The sequence below is a fragment of the Acomys minous genome, assembly GCF_964271855.1.
Source record: "Acomys minous genome assembly, chromosome: 19".
Classification (NCBI taxonomy): domain Eukaryota; kingdom Metazoa; phylum Chordata; class Mammalia; order Rodentia; family Muridae; genus Acomys; species Acomys minous.
In genome coordinates this window covers 39,193,677-39,208,389 of record NC_140499.1, presented here as the reverse complement: position 1 = coordinate 39,208,389, position 14,713 = coordinate 39,193,677, and positions in this window count along the sequence as shown.

The window sequence follows — 14,713 nt, the reverse complement described above, 5'->3', positions numbered from 1 at the left end:
GCCCTTAACAAAGATGGTGACTAATTACAATTGTCCTTAGAGGGTAGCTATGTGGTCGCCCATAACAAAGATGGCGACTAGCCACGTGGCCAGTGCGGAGAACAGCGAGCAATTTTAAAATGGTAGCAGGTTATGGGTGGTGGGGCAGGATTCCCTAGAAGGCTGGGCAGTGGCTCTGCCATCAGGAAAGTACAGCTGAGGTGGCAGCCGTGGGCTCCCTGCTGACCTGTTCTGTCCCATCCTGGCTTGGATCAGGGACAGGGGCAGCAGGGCACGGAGCCATGAAGGGCCCAGCAGGGATCAGACCTCTGGGCCTCTCTTGGAATAAAATTAGACTATATAAGGCTATAGGTGTGCATTCCGGGGGACTTGGTATCTAATCAGAGGATAGATGAGCGCTGTAACCCCAGAAATTTAGAGCGATCGAGGAGATGGGTGGGGGTAGGCGTACCTTACAAAGAAGGTTGGAGGGAGGAGGTCCGCCATGGGGACAGCAACTGAGAGATACCTGATTTTACGGTCCTGGGAGAGAGCAAAGTAGCAGAATTTTTAGGTGGAATGGGGTCCCAGGTGGTTTTATAGAGAACAGAAAGCAGGAGAGTAGATAGGAAGGTCCTATGAAGTTCATACCCAGTTTTGGCACCAATGTTATAACTGACTTGATCTTCTATGGATCTTGTTCAGGCAGCCACAGCTGTTGTGTCTTTGTAGCCGCGATGACTATCATGGTAAGAAGACGCTATTTCACAGTACATCTTCTCAACCTCTGGCTACGACAATCTTCTTTATCTGAAATGTCTCTGAGCCTTGTGGGGAAAGACTGACTGTGATGTAGATGTTTCATTTAGGGTTGATCACTACATAGTCACTTAATTCTCTGCACTTTTATCAGTGTGCTTCTCTGTTTCTGTCTTTCTCTGCTTCTTTGTTAATGCTTGTCGACATTAGCCTCTGATCAGTTCTAAAGGAATCTTCTCTGAAGAGGATGGAGAGCTGCACTTATCTATAGCTATAAGGAGGAGCATTTAGAAGGAAGTTTGATATGTCTATCTATCAAAATAACAATAGTTGAATCTCTTCTGAGGCATATGCTCTTCCCAATCAAGAGGGCCTTAAATCTAATCAGAAAGCTGTTGCTAACCTCCATGACTTTCATGCTACTATTTCACAAATGGACACATTTTGCTAGACTGCTTCTTACTGTAGTGCACATCACTCATAACTGGGAAAAATGCTTATCATCCAACAGTCTGCAAAAAAAAAAATCTTATATTATCAAGTCAGCAGGGGGGAAGCTTCCAAGTTGATTTCATCATGTCCTGTGGTCAAATTGTGTGGTTTCTTCAGCAATAGAGCCTTACCATCAAGTAATGGTAGGTAACCAATAACAGTAGTCTGTATTTTGGAGGTCAAAGAATCTCTGGCATCCCTCTAATCAACAACTGGAAAGGAAATATCCCACATCGGGCATTGAGCTTTTTTGTTTGATCTATGGCTTCTAAGAGAAGTATTATCTCCCATGTGTAGCTTTTTAAAACACCTTTAGTGTCTGTCATTTCTACCCTCACCCCTCTGTTTTACTCTCTCACCCTACTCTCCACTTAAATTTACCCCATCACCACTGAACTTGCTTAGTGCTTAGAACATGAGATAGTTTAACATCAAAGTTGGAGTGATAGGTACCTCATGTGAAAGGTCCTATAGCCTTTTCATTGCTGTGCTTTTATGTCATTTGTAAAGATGTGATAAACATTCTTGGAAGTCACCTCATTCAACACGGCTCGTGAGAACAAATTGTACGTGTGTGAAACAGAAAACAGGGTTCCTCACACAGTGAGCTTTGTATAGATGAGAGTGTAAGTTAATTACAGAGTAGTCTATAAAGGAGATAGGCACTACTTGCATTACAAATTTAGTCTCCTCTCACTCTGTAGGTGGAGCAATGGATCTCCACCAAGAAATGGACTGGTAGGGTTGCCAATAATTTCCATGCTTAAAAAGAATTCTCATAATGACCGATCATTTAAATGTGGAAAATATGTCTATATGAGTGAGGCAGTTTCACTCAAAGCAATAAATAGTTTGATGAATACATTGAAAAGTCTTGGAGAACACACTAAAATGATTAACTGAAACATTTAAAAAGATAGTCAAATAAATGATAAACACATTTAACAGATGGTAAGATAAAAGGGGAATGTAGTTTATTTCAGTCTATTTAATTTTCTACAACATGTTATTAAATAAGGCTCTGAAAAGTATACCTAAAAGTACTTATAAAGTTTAATGCCTAGTATAAGTTTTCAGATTAAGAGCATGTGGTGGTGTAGACTGCATGTAGTGACAGGCTCTAGTCCTGTGGGGACCTGGGGTTTATCAAGGAGCAATGTGGAGACTTCCATGCCCAGAAATTAAGGCTAATTTATGTATGTAGAGTAGAGCTGATTTTGACTTCATGAGCATTTGTTGTTCTCTCTGTTGAATACTTTTCTTAATGAGACAAATTTAACTGTTCACATGCTGTCAGTGGCTTAAAGAAAAGGAAAAAGACTCAATACGGCAATGATTGTGTCTTCTTATTTATTTCTCTTCAGTTTACTTTTGAAACATAACGTAAGATACAAAAGTGCCAAGTGTTTGTGAATCTTAGTTAATGACAAGCAAAATAAGTATGATTCATCAAAAATCGAACAATAGGCTTGGAGGGATGACTCAACAGTTAACAGCACTTGCCACTCTTCCAGAGCATGGGGTTCAATCTCCAGCAACCACATGGTGGCTCAAACCACCTGTAAATCCAGTTCCGGGAGCCCAGTGTTCTCTTCTGGACTCTGCAGACACCAGATATAAGTATATGTGAAGCATGCATATACACGCACGCAAAACATGCAGACACGTAATAAAATAAAATATCAGAATAATTTTAAAAGCTTTGTTCCTCTTCTCTCCCCACCACACACATTTTGGTGATCTTGGGGATTGAACCTAGGGCTTCATAAGTACTAGGCAAATACCTTATCATGGAGCTACTACTTTGCCCTCTACCTCTATCTTTATTTGCCTTTTCTCTGTCTCAATATCTGAGCAGTAATTATAAGGGAAGCTGCTTATGAGGATATGAGGAAGGAATGAACCTATGATATGGATAAATCCTTTCACTTTTTTTCTGTAGATAAATCTCTAGGGTAAATGGAAGTTTACTTTTAAAGGGATCACATTTGGAGTGAGTGTTTTAATCCATTTTTCAAAGAGCTGTTTCTTTTCGTAAGGTACCCTATCCTTAAAAGTTCAAAGAACTGGTTCAGTGTTTAGAAACTGCTTCTCCTCCTCTATTCAAAAGCAAAGACCTGAAAGAATGGCTTGCTTTAAAAGAAATTCAATTACATGCTTTTGTATTACCTGACCTTTTATTCAGTTCCCTGTTGCTTTTTAGAAACTTAAAGACACCCTTTGAGTCTTAAGAATAGGAAGCTGTATATTGCCAGGTATTAAGAGTGTCGATGCCAAGAGTTTCAAGTTTTGCTTAAAATTAAATTACAACTGCTATTTGAGAAAACTTGGTAAAAACTGAGCAACATATCATAATTAGGAAAATACATATGGTCAGGAGTTTCTAACAACACAGTAAAAAAGACAATGAGCAGACGAACCTGGAGTGGGACCTTTGTAATTGACGGCTGAGTTTCTAGGAACCTCTGGGAAAAAAAACTTGTTAGTATATATTTTTCAATATAATATTCTTCATGATTATGTCATAATAAACACAACAGCTTATACAAGCACCTACAGTCTATTGAATGTTCTGATAAGGACATTGTAAATAGTGAACTTTAATAGTCTTCATTATAACAGAAGGGGAATGCTGTGCTTACTGCTGATAAAAACTGAGCAAGGGATGCTGGGTAACTTCTGACCTGACCACTTATGCATCTAGAAATAAGTGGGTCTAGAATTTGGACTCGAGGCTCTCATCCAGTGACTATGTTGCATTCCTTCTAAGTACAGATTTAAATAAAAGCATGAATCAAGACAATAAATTCTCTCTCTCTCTCTCTCTCTCTCTCTCTCTCTCTCTCTCTCTCTCTCTCTCTCTCTCTCGTGTGAGCCTATCTTGGTAACTAAATATTCAGTAGGAGGAAGAAATCACAGAAATTTCTTTAATTCTAATGTATTTCCTTAAAGCCGGATATCCTTATTCTTGTCTGGGTCCCTGAGTGCTCTGTGAATTTAAAAAAAAAAAAGTCACATGTGTTATTTACATGATAAAAACCACAAACCATTTGGACTATTCACAGATTCCATGTAATGTACTACGTTGAACCTTTCCCTACCTCCTATACCATTACGTTCCTAGAAAACTAACTAAATTAAAACAAGTTTTGCTGTTCTTGCTAATTAGAATAAAGAGGCCCTACTCCCATGGCCACGTATTCCACTCTTTGCTAGATATATTACTAGAAACACGAAAGCCTGGTGCTTTCTTAATTACTGTTTTTTCACCATATAAAGAAATTTACTAGCCGGGCACAATGGCTTGCACCTGTGATCCTAGTGCTCACAAAGCTGAGGCATCAGGATTGCCATGAATTAGAGGCCAGACTAGACTATTAAATAACCAAAGTGTGTGTGTGTGGTTGGGGGGGGGGGTCGAACTAAAAGAAAAGGAGGCAGAAGGATGGGATTTATTGACTCAAGCTGATGTTCATGGAAATTGGATGTTGAACGCAACAAACTGAGTTGGCCTGAATTTGGATATATCAGAATTTTGATATATAAATGTCTGAGTCTTGTGAACTCCAAATTGGATTGAACACATGACCTGAAGACATTTAAATGCACTCAGTAGTCAGTGAGTTCTTGTTTAGACTGCTTTGTTCTTGAATTGTTTGACTCATCTGTCTTCTGTAGCTATGATGCCAAATCCCAGAAATAAAGTCAGCAGAAGATACTGAGCACTTTTTTTTTTCTTTTTCTTTAGGTGGAGTTTGGGTCTCAAAGGTTATATAACAAAGGCTTTAAGATTAAGTCTAAACAGAATCAAGACTTCTAAATTTTCACCGTCGTGTCACCACAGCTTCTCTGGGACATCTCAGGGCCTCAGCCTTGTGTTATTTTTCTCAGTCTCTCAGGAGGATCGCTTATACACGTTTGGAAATGGTAACTCTTTTTATTCCAGACTTTTTAGTCTTGATCTCTTGTATTTTCCTATCTGGTGACTGCCACTGAATCCCCCTTTCATGTGCCTCAGTAAAAGAACAGCCAGATCTTCCCTAATATGAGTTAGGTGTGGGTGAACATGACTTTCTCTCTCATGTTTTATAATTGGATGTCTTTCTATGCATCCTTCCTAAGATTAGGACAGTAAGAAGCCTCATAGGATTATTAATAGGGATGAAAGGATGAAGAGTGTAGAGCAGTGCCAGGTACTGCGTAGGTGTTCGTGATGGCTTTAACAGCACTGATACTGTTTCTACTGCTCTAGCCTGAGCTTGAGAATTGCAAAAAAAAAAAAAAAAAAAAAAAAAAAAAGGGTTCATCATCAGTTTGCAGTCACGGTTAATGGCAACTTGCAGTATGTGACAGTCTTAAGAATTAAAACTCAAATATAAATTAGTAACGTTTCTTATATCTATTATGTCCTAGGCTTAGTCTTAGTATAGCTCCCATTCCATGGCCTAATTTATCAATAACTGAAAATGTCACAAAGGGAAACCCAGGTTATAATGCAAAACATCCCTAAAATATGTCCTTGGTCATATTTCTATGCGAATAGCATTTCCTTGTCTTCCATGGCTGAAGGGCAAGTCCCACTCTTACTCCTGCTCTGTGAATGACGTTTACTCCCATTTCGTTGTTGCTGGAAGACAGCACAGGCTCTATACTGCTGTCATTTTGCCCTGAGAATCCCAAGGATCACTGCAATGCTTTAGTTCTGCTTGGCTTAATTATGTAGGGGATGCTTTTCTTACTCTGTTTATGATCGCTGTTGACAACTATGGGTTCTGTAAATTGATTTACTGGAGCTTTTAGTATTTTTTCATTGAGCCAGATAGTGAGGTTAGAAGAATACAGGGCTGTTCCCAATCCTCAAACATAGTTCATAAGAGGCTGTTTCTAAAGTAGAGTATCTTACTCTGTTATGATGAGTCTAGCTAAGCCTATACATTGCTCTCACAAAAGTCCCTGTGACAATCCATTTGTCATTGCAGCATATGACAACCGTCCTGGAATCCTAGTGCTCTTGACTTGTAGTCTGTAGGAATTATACTTGAAACTTTATGCTGATGTTTTTCCAGTATTGGTAATGGGTTAGACTGAATCCTTTATTTAAATTTCTTGGTCAATTTATTTTTAACAAAGAAGTGTATTTACTGGTGGAAGAAACACATGAATTTGAGACTAAGTACATTGCATTGTATTTCATTTGGACATGGAGATTTCATTTAAGTTTTATAAACCAGTTAACATTATTTCTTAAATCGGTCCAAAGTAGTACATTATCCCTTGACTACATATATAAAGACACATGTGGTATTGTAAAGAATGGAAAGTAAAAAGTAATATCTAAAGGATATTTTTAAAAATCAGTATTTCAGGAAAAGAAAAATAAGTGGCATATTCCTATTTTGGACCCAGTTATATGATTATTAATAATCCAATTTTATTTACTTAGATTATATGTATAAGTCCTCAATAATTCATAGTGTTTTCATAGAAAGTAATTTCTGGCCTTATGCATTGTATAGGAATTGTTGCTATGGATGAAGAAAGCTCCCCACCTTGGGAATACTGTAGTAGGTTTTTTCTATTTATTTTTAAATTTTATTTATGTATTCACTTTACATCCTGATGACAGCTCCCACTCCTCTCCTCCAACATCTTCCCTAGCATATACCTGCCCCATTCTTCCCTCTCTTTCTCCCCATGGGTACCAACCCTCCCTGGCACATTAAGTTGCTGCAGAACTGGGCTCATCCTCTCCCACTGAGGCCAGACAAGGTAGCCTAGTTAAGGGAACAGGATTCAAAGTGAGGCATCAAATTCAGAGAGGGCCCCTTTCCAGTAGTTGGGGCATCCACATGAAGAACAAGCTGCATATCTGTTATATATGTACAGGGGCCTAGGACCAGTCCATGCATGCCTTTTGGCTGGTTGTTCAGTTTCTACGAGTCCCCATGGGTCCAGGCTAGTTAACTCTAAATCTTCTTGTAGAGTACTTGATTCCTCCTGCTCCCTCAATCGTCTTCCCAACTTTATTACAGGACTCCTCAAGTTGTGTTTATGGCTTGGCTACGGATCTCTGAATCTGTTTCTATCTGCTGGATGAAGCCTCTCAGAGGAGCTGTGCTAAGTTCCAGGCTTTGAGCATAGTAGCATTAATACTATTAGGGATTGGGTCTCTCCCATGGGCTGGATCTCAAGTAGGGCCAGTCTTTGGTTGGCTGTTCCCTCAATCTTTCATCCATCTTTGTCTCTGCACGTCTTGTAGGCAGGACAAATTTTGGGTTGAATGTTCTGTCGGTGGGTTGGTGTCCTTATCCCTCCACTGGAAGTCTTGCCTGGCTACCGGAGGGGGCTGCTTCAGGCTCCATACACCCTGCTGCTAGAAGTGTCAGCTAAAGTGAATACCATAGACTTTCCAGGGCCTCCCCTATCCCATATCTCTGGCAAACTCCTGAGACCCCAAAAATCAGATTTCCATTCTCTTACCTGGCCCTCTCTCCACCACTGTTCCTACTCTTATTCCCCACCCTTGCTCCCCTCTCTGTCTCCTCTCCTATCCAGTTCCCTCCTCCTTTCCACCTCCAATGCCTATTTATTTCCCTTTCTGAATCTGATATTCAAGCATCTTCCCTTGGCCCTCCTTACCACAGCTTCCTTGGGTCTGTGGATTGTAGCATGGCTATCATGTACTTTATGGCTAATGTCCACTTATAAGTGAGTACATACATGCATGTCTTTTTTGGGTTTAGGCTACCTCACTGAGGATGATTTTTTTTTCTAGTCCCATCTATTTTCCTGAAAATTTCAAGATGTCCTTAAAAAAAAAAATAGCTGAGTAGTATTCCATTCTGTAAATGTCCAACATCTTTATCCATTCTTTAGTTGAGGGCTGCTATGAACACAGTTGACCAAGTATCCTTGTGATATGGTGGAACAATTTTTGTGTATATGCCCAGGAGGGGTATAGCTGGGTCTTGAGGTAGAATTATTCCCAGGTTTCTGAGAAACTGCCAGATTGATTTCCACAATGGTTGTACAAGTTTGCACTCCCACCAGCAATGGAAAAGTGTTCCTTTTCTCCACAACCTTACCAGCACATGCTATCACTTGAATTTTTTATCATAACCATCGTGACATGTGTAAGATGAAATCTCAAAGTTGTTCTTAATTGCATTTTCCTGATGACTAAGGATGTTGAACATTTTAAAAAATGTTTCTCAGCTATTTGAGATTCCTATATTGAGAATTCTCTGTTTAGCTCTGTACTCCATTTTTTGCATATGGACTTTATTTATTTATAATAAACTAAATACAGTAAAAACAGTTAGAAACAATCAGAAAAGCCATATGCAAAAGTTACATTCAAAATGTTTAGCTCATTTGTATTAGGCAACCTTAAAGCAAATACAATCTATCTTATCTAGGTGAGTCTAAAGTTTTGTACCTAAATCATTCTCTGTCATATTTTGTATTTATCAACTTAAAATGTCTTTCTATACTTTAAAAAGTTTTCTTAAATCCTAAACAACTTAAGCTTAATTATAAAACTATATCTAGTCCTCAATTTCATCAGAGACTTAAGAAGAAATAAAATTATTCCTTAAATAAGAAGTGCAGACAAGCAACTTCCAAAGCTAAGAGAAGACAGAGACAGTTTACTGCCTGGTCAGTTACCCGTTCTTTCTTTATAACATTGGAGCATAATATTGAGCCTTCTGGCCCAATATATCTGGCAGACATAATTGTGAAGTAGGAAATAGGAAGGATTGCTTATCTGTCATGGCAGAGCTTGGCAGTCATCTTAGCCTACATCCAAGTCTTGTCCATTTTGGGCAGCATATTGTCTGTAGAGAAAACTGGGACATTTTGGCCCATTGTTACCTTGTTATTAATGTTATCTCCAAAAGGAGATTTTATGATACTCATCATCTTCACTGAGGTAGGTTGGGCGTATTACCAGGAGCTGTCTCAAGTTTTACAAAGGCCTTAAATTAATAAAAAATATTTAAATGTCATATTCTTTTGGTCTCTGAAGTTTTTGAAGACCGCGTACCTATTTATATTTACATAGTATATAATAATATCTATCTATCTATCTATCTATCTATCTATCTATCTATCTATCTAAGTATCTCTCTCTCTCTCTCTCTCTCTCTCTCTCTCTCTCTCTCTTGTGAATTTGAATAGGAAAACATTGCTTGTTTCTGGTTATTTACTATCTGTGCAACTTAGGATGTTTATTTCTTTAATAAACTAGACTAGTATCTGACATGACCATGAGTCTCATTGACCAAAGTAGAAGCACTATGCAATAGGAACTTCCTGAGTTATTTTGTCTCTAAGCACCAGTCTCAGTCTGTATTTGATCTATGCTCCTTGCACTTCAGTTAGAGAGAATTTGTCTTAGTTAGGGTTCTATTGTGGCCGTAAAACACTACAACCAAAAAGCCAACTCATGGAGGAAAGGATTTATTTGGTTTATACTTCAATATCACTGTTCATCATAAAAGGAAATCAGGACTGGAACTCAAACAGGGCAGGAGACTGGAGGCAAGAGCTGATACAGAAGCCATGGAGGGGTGCTGCTCACTGGGTTCCTCCACCTGGCTTGCTCAGTCTGCTCTCTTATAGAACCCAAGACCACCAGGCGAAGAGTAGCACTACAAACAATGGACTGGGCCCTCCCTGTCAATCACTAAGTAAGAAAATGCCTTATAGGCCTACCTACAAAGCAATCTTATTAAGGCATTTTCTTTACTGAGGTTCACTCTTTTTAAACAGCTTTAGCTTGAGTCAAGTTGACATAAAACTCTCCAATACAGAACTAAAGAAGTATTTAGGATCCCTGAAATTCTTGGTGTATCAGTATGTTACTTAGACTTGAGAACTGTGTCTGGTTATGAAAAAAATTCCCCTGAATAAAGGACCCAATCACACATCCTGCTTGACTATTCTAGCCTTGCAAAATAGGCAGCATCCAAGCAATACTTTGTTGGTTTTGCTGTTTTAGCTTTCCAGTAAACAACAATCATGGATTAAGATATGCAAAAGAGTTCTTTCAGCCAGCATTGATACCCTGAGAAAGGAATTCAATTCCCAGGCAGAAGGGACTTAACAGAGGGGCAAGGGTCACTCAGATTCTTGTTACAGAAAGCTGCAAGGGTAAAGAACAGAGACTCCAGGCAGCTCTGTCTTGGGTCTCCTTGAACACTATCCTTTGACCACATAGAAAGCCTTTTTCTAAAATGTCTCTTTCCTCTATTGATTTCTCTTCTCCCTCAGTTTTATTTTAATTGGTAAGGATATATCTTGTATTTTTTTCCTTCAACTTCCAATATCTTGCTGATTTCTCTCTATATTTCTCACCTTTCACCTTTTTTTTTCTTGTTTTATGAAAGATTCCTTTGCAGAATTTCTTATCTTCTACTATTTGTTTTAAAAATACTTTTATTATTTTATTTTGTTGTATGTGTTCATATGATGTATATACGTGTGTGTGTGTGTGTGTGTGTGTGTGTGTGCACGTGAGCACACATCACACACAAGCACAGGTGTTTACATGCCACATGTACATGTGTGTGTACATGTAGAGGTCAGAGGACACCTCTGGTGGTTGCTCTTGCCTTCTGTCTTGCTTGAGACAGGTTTCTTCTTCGGTTTTGCTTCTGAGTATTCCAGACTAACTGGTCCTGGGCTTTGAGGAATTCTCTAATCTCATTTTCTTATCTCCCTGTAGGAATGTTGCAAACGCACACAGACACTACTGCATCTGGTTTTACGTGAACTCTTGGGATTTGAACTCAGATCTTCACACTTGCACAGCAATTGCTTTACCTACTCCATGTTTATTATTTTAACTTTCACTTGAGTGCTCTGAAAGGGTTTTACAATTTTAAGTAGTTAAATGCCATTTGTGCCAATCAAATTAGGTCAGATAACAATACCCAGAAGCCAGCCGTAATGAGGAAGGGATACTTAGCCGAGTATGTTCTTTTTTTATTTGAATCTATTATTTTTCCCCAGGGGTACAGCTACTGCAGCTGAGCCTGTATGTTGAAACTGAGATGCTTTTCATTTTGGGGGAAAAGAATCATTATTTTGACACTAAAACAGCTATAAATTTTAAATTTATTTAATCATAAAAAAATAAATGTATTAAATAAGCATGTTAATATTATTTATTGCTTTTAATTTACAATTTAGCAGTTAAGTTACCATACAACGTATTCATTCCTTTATTATTTTATTCAAATTCTGCTTTGTTCCCAAGTAGGGTACAGTAGAACAAAACTGAGCCAACTTTGTAAAATGAAAATGCTGAGTTAATACTGAGTATTATATATGCTTCATTAATATAATATTAGAACATACATATACATATACACACATATATATAATAGGACACATATAAACATGTGTGTTAAGATTCCTATCTTGTTTGAATTGTTTACAAGGATCAAGATCAAATAAGAATATGTTGGCTAAATCACCTGCCCTTACTAATTTAGAAGTTTACATGCTACCTTACGACCTACACATTGGAGGCATGAGAATGCGACAAAGAAGTAGACACATGAAGGTAGAATGGAGGCTTGGGAGGTGCCCTGTATGCAGAAAGTGCCCCCAGGTGCCAGGTACCACCATGAAAATACTTTCAAACAGCCACCTTAGAGGGAGATGAAACTTTACCCAACATTAAAAACCGAGGCATGCACAAATACATCAGCTGTGCCTGGGCATGTGTGAGTCTAGCAAAGATCAAAGGAACTGAGGGGACAGTCATTTCCCCTATCTAAACTTACTTTATTGTAGCAAATGTCATTTCTGATCACTGGTCTAGTTAAACGTGTGCCCAGAGTGTGCAGTTGTACGGGCTTATCAGAACAATTCCTACAAGAGTTATGACAGAAACAATATCCTTGATGAATCGTCCCTGTCCAAGTCTGGGTCCCCACTGAAGAAAGTACAGCCCGTGGGGTTAGTGAGAATGAGAGGCTGTCGGAAAGAAATGTCACATACCAACCTCTTCTTTGTGGTTCTGTTGGTGGTGACCTTTACGTGGATTTGACTTGGTTTCCTCTCTATCTGATTTTAATAATACCTGTTCCGTCCCTAATTACTAGTTTAAATGTACATTGTAATTGAGTGACAGGGTGGATATTGAAGCAAGCATTAAAGCACTTAGATGGGCAAATAAAATATAAAAGGAAATAGAGAAAAATACATTGCAGCCTGGGGAAAGACCTACCTCTGCTGGGGTCCACTACAATTCAGCTTTATTTCTTCCTTGGGACATTTTAATCTGTCCTGTTGATATTGGCCCAACTGGGCTATTCTGTTGTGCATTTGCAGATTAGAAATAGAGAAAGGTATTTAGCTTAGCATGATACACTGCAGAGCTCTGCATTTTGTGGTATATTAACATTCATTTTATATATTACTTCTTGTTCTCAGTGTATGTCATAATTTCATCAAAAATCATTTCTGCAACACTGTACTATGCCTGAGGAAGGCCTGAATTGCTGACTCAGTAACCAATAATTCATATTTTTAAAATCTATAGTAGTATAACATAGTGAAATAGGAGGACACACTGTGTTTAGGTTATTACTCATTAAAGATACTCCCATTTAGTAGGCTGACAATGGATCCAACCGTCTCCTTCTTCTTCCCCAGAATCAACTCCCCAGCCTCATTCTAAGCTCTGAAGCAGAACACCAGCTACAGGCTCCCTTTCCTGTCTGATCCATTTGCAATGGAATCCAAAGATCTTCTCCTCCAAGATTCCTTCCTACAACTCATTTGAGTATTCCAGCCTCCACACTGGCAGGCACTTACCTCACTAGGAATACACCAAGTGACACAGGTAAGCCAGTGGGAGACCTTCACCACCCCTTTCTCTCCTCCTGCTGACTCTGAGCACCTATGCCAAAAAGTCAAGGAGGCTGTCTTTTCTCCTCCATCTATTCCTCTAGATCTAATCCTTTAGTCTTACCCCCTCCTACATCTACAGTAGAACAGCTATGGCAGCCTGTCCCCCACTCCCATCTCCAAAAGGCCCATAGATTGTCCCCTTCTAACCTCCCTTCCTCTACTCATCGCTTTGTCACAGCCCCAACCCCAGCACGCACCCACTGATAATCCCACAGGACAAGCCTGCCGCAGGGCCTAACGAGCCTTCAGGTCCTTACCTTAGCCACAAACCTGAGTATCGGTTCCCCACTCTCAGAAACACACTTCACCTGGAACGTCAAGTGGGCAAATCTACCAGGTTCATAGAAAATTTTCTACCAGGTAACACAGAGCCATCAGACTCTCCTAACATGAAGAAAGAAAGTAAAAACCAAGTGAAAAAATCTACCTAACAAAGACAAAACTCAGAAACCAGCACCTAACCCTATATCACTCCAAACCCAGATGCCTACAATCAGTAACAGACAGGGCAATGTGCTCGCTGCTCCAACGAGAGCCCTGATATCCTACCAGAGAACGCTCTGAATATTCCAATATAACTAAAGCACAAGAAAAAGACCCAGAAAGAACCTTTATCAAAATGATACAGTTCCTAAATGAGGAAAAAAATTAAAATCTCTTAAAGCAATCCAGGAAAACGCAAACAGTGGAAGGAAATGAATAAATCTGTTCAAGACCTGAAATTAGATATAGAAACAATACAGAAAACAAAAACTAAGGGAATTCTAGATATGTAAATTTATAAATTTAAGCAGGAACTACAGAAGAAAGTTTCACCAACAGGCTGTAAGAGGTGGAAGAAGGAATTTCAGGATTGAAGACACAACAGAAAAAAATGGACACACCATCAAAGAAAATGTTAAATATGAAAAATTCCTGACACAAAACACCAGGAAATCTGGCACACCATGCAAAGACCAAACCTAAGAATAAGAGGTATAGAGGAAGCAGAAGAAACTTAGATAAAATGCGCAGAAAATATTTTCAACAAAAATCATAGAAGAAAATTTTCCTAACCTAAAGAAGAAGATGCCTATAAAGATAGAAGAAGCAACAGGTCACCAAATAGATTGGACTTTAAACTAGAGTGCACTCTGCATGTAATCAAAAACTAAACAAACAGAACAAAGAAAAAATATTAAAAGCAACAAAGTAAAAAGTCCAGGTAATATATAAATTCAGAAATACACCTGATTTATCAATGGAGACACTAAAAACTAGAAGGGTTTAAGCAGATGTGTTACAGACTCCAAGAAAACACAGATGCCAACACAGATTACTATATTCAGCAAAAATTTCATTCACCATAGATGAAGAAAGTAAGATATTTCATGAGGTCAAGTTTAAATGATATCTATTTACAAATGCATTCCTGCTGAAGATGCTGGAAGGAAAACTCTGATCTTTAACTTCACTCATGAGAACCCAGGGAAGAAATCATCTCAGACTAGCAAAATCAAAACACAGACACACACACACACACACACACACACACACACACCTACACACACACCAC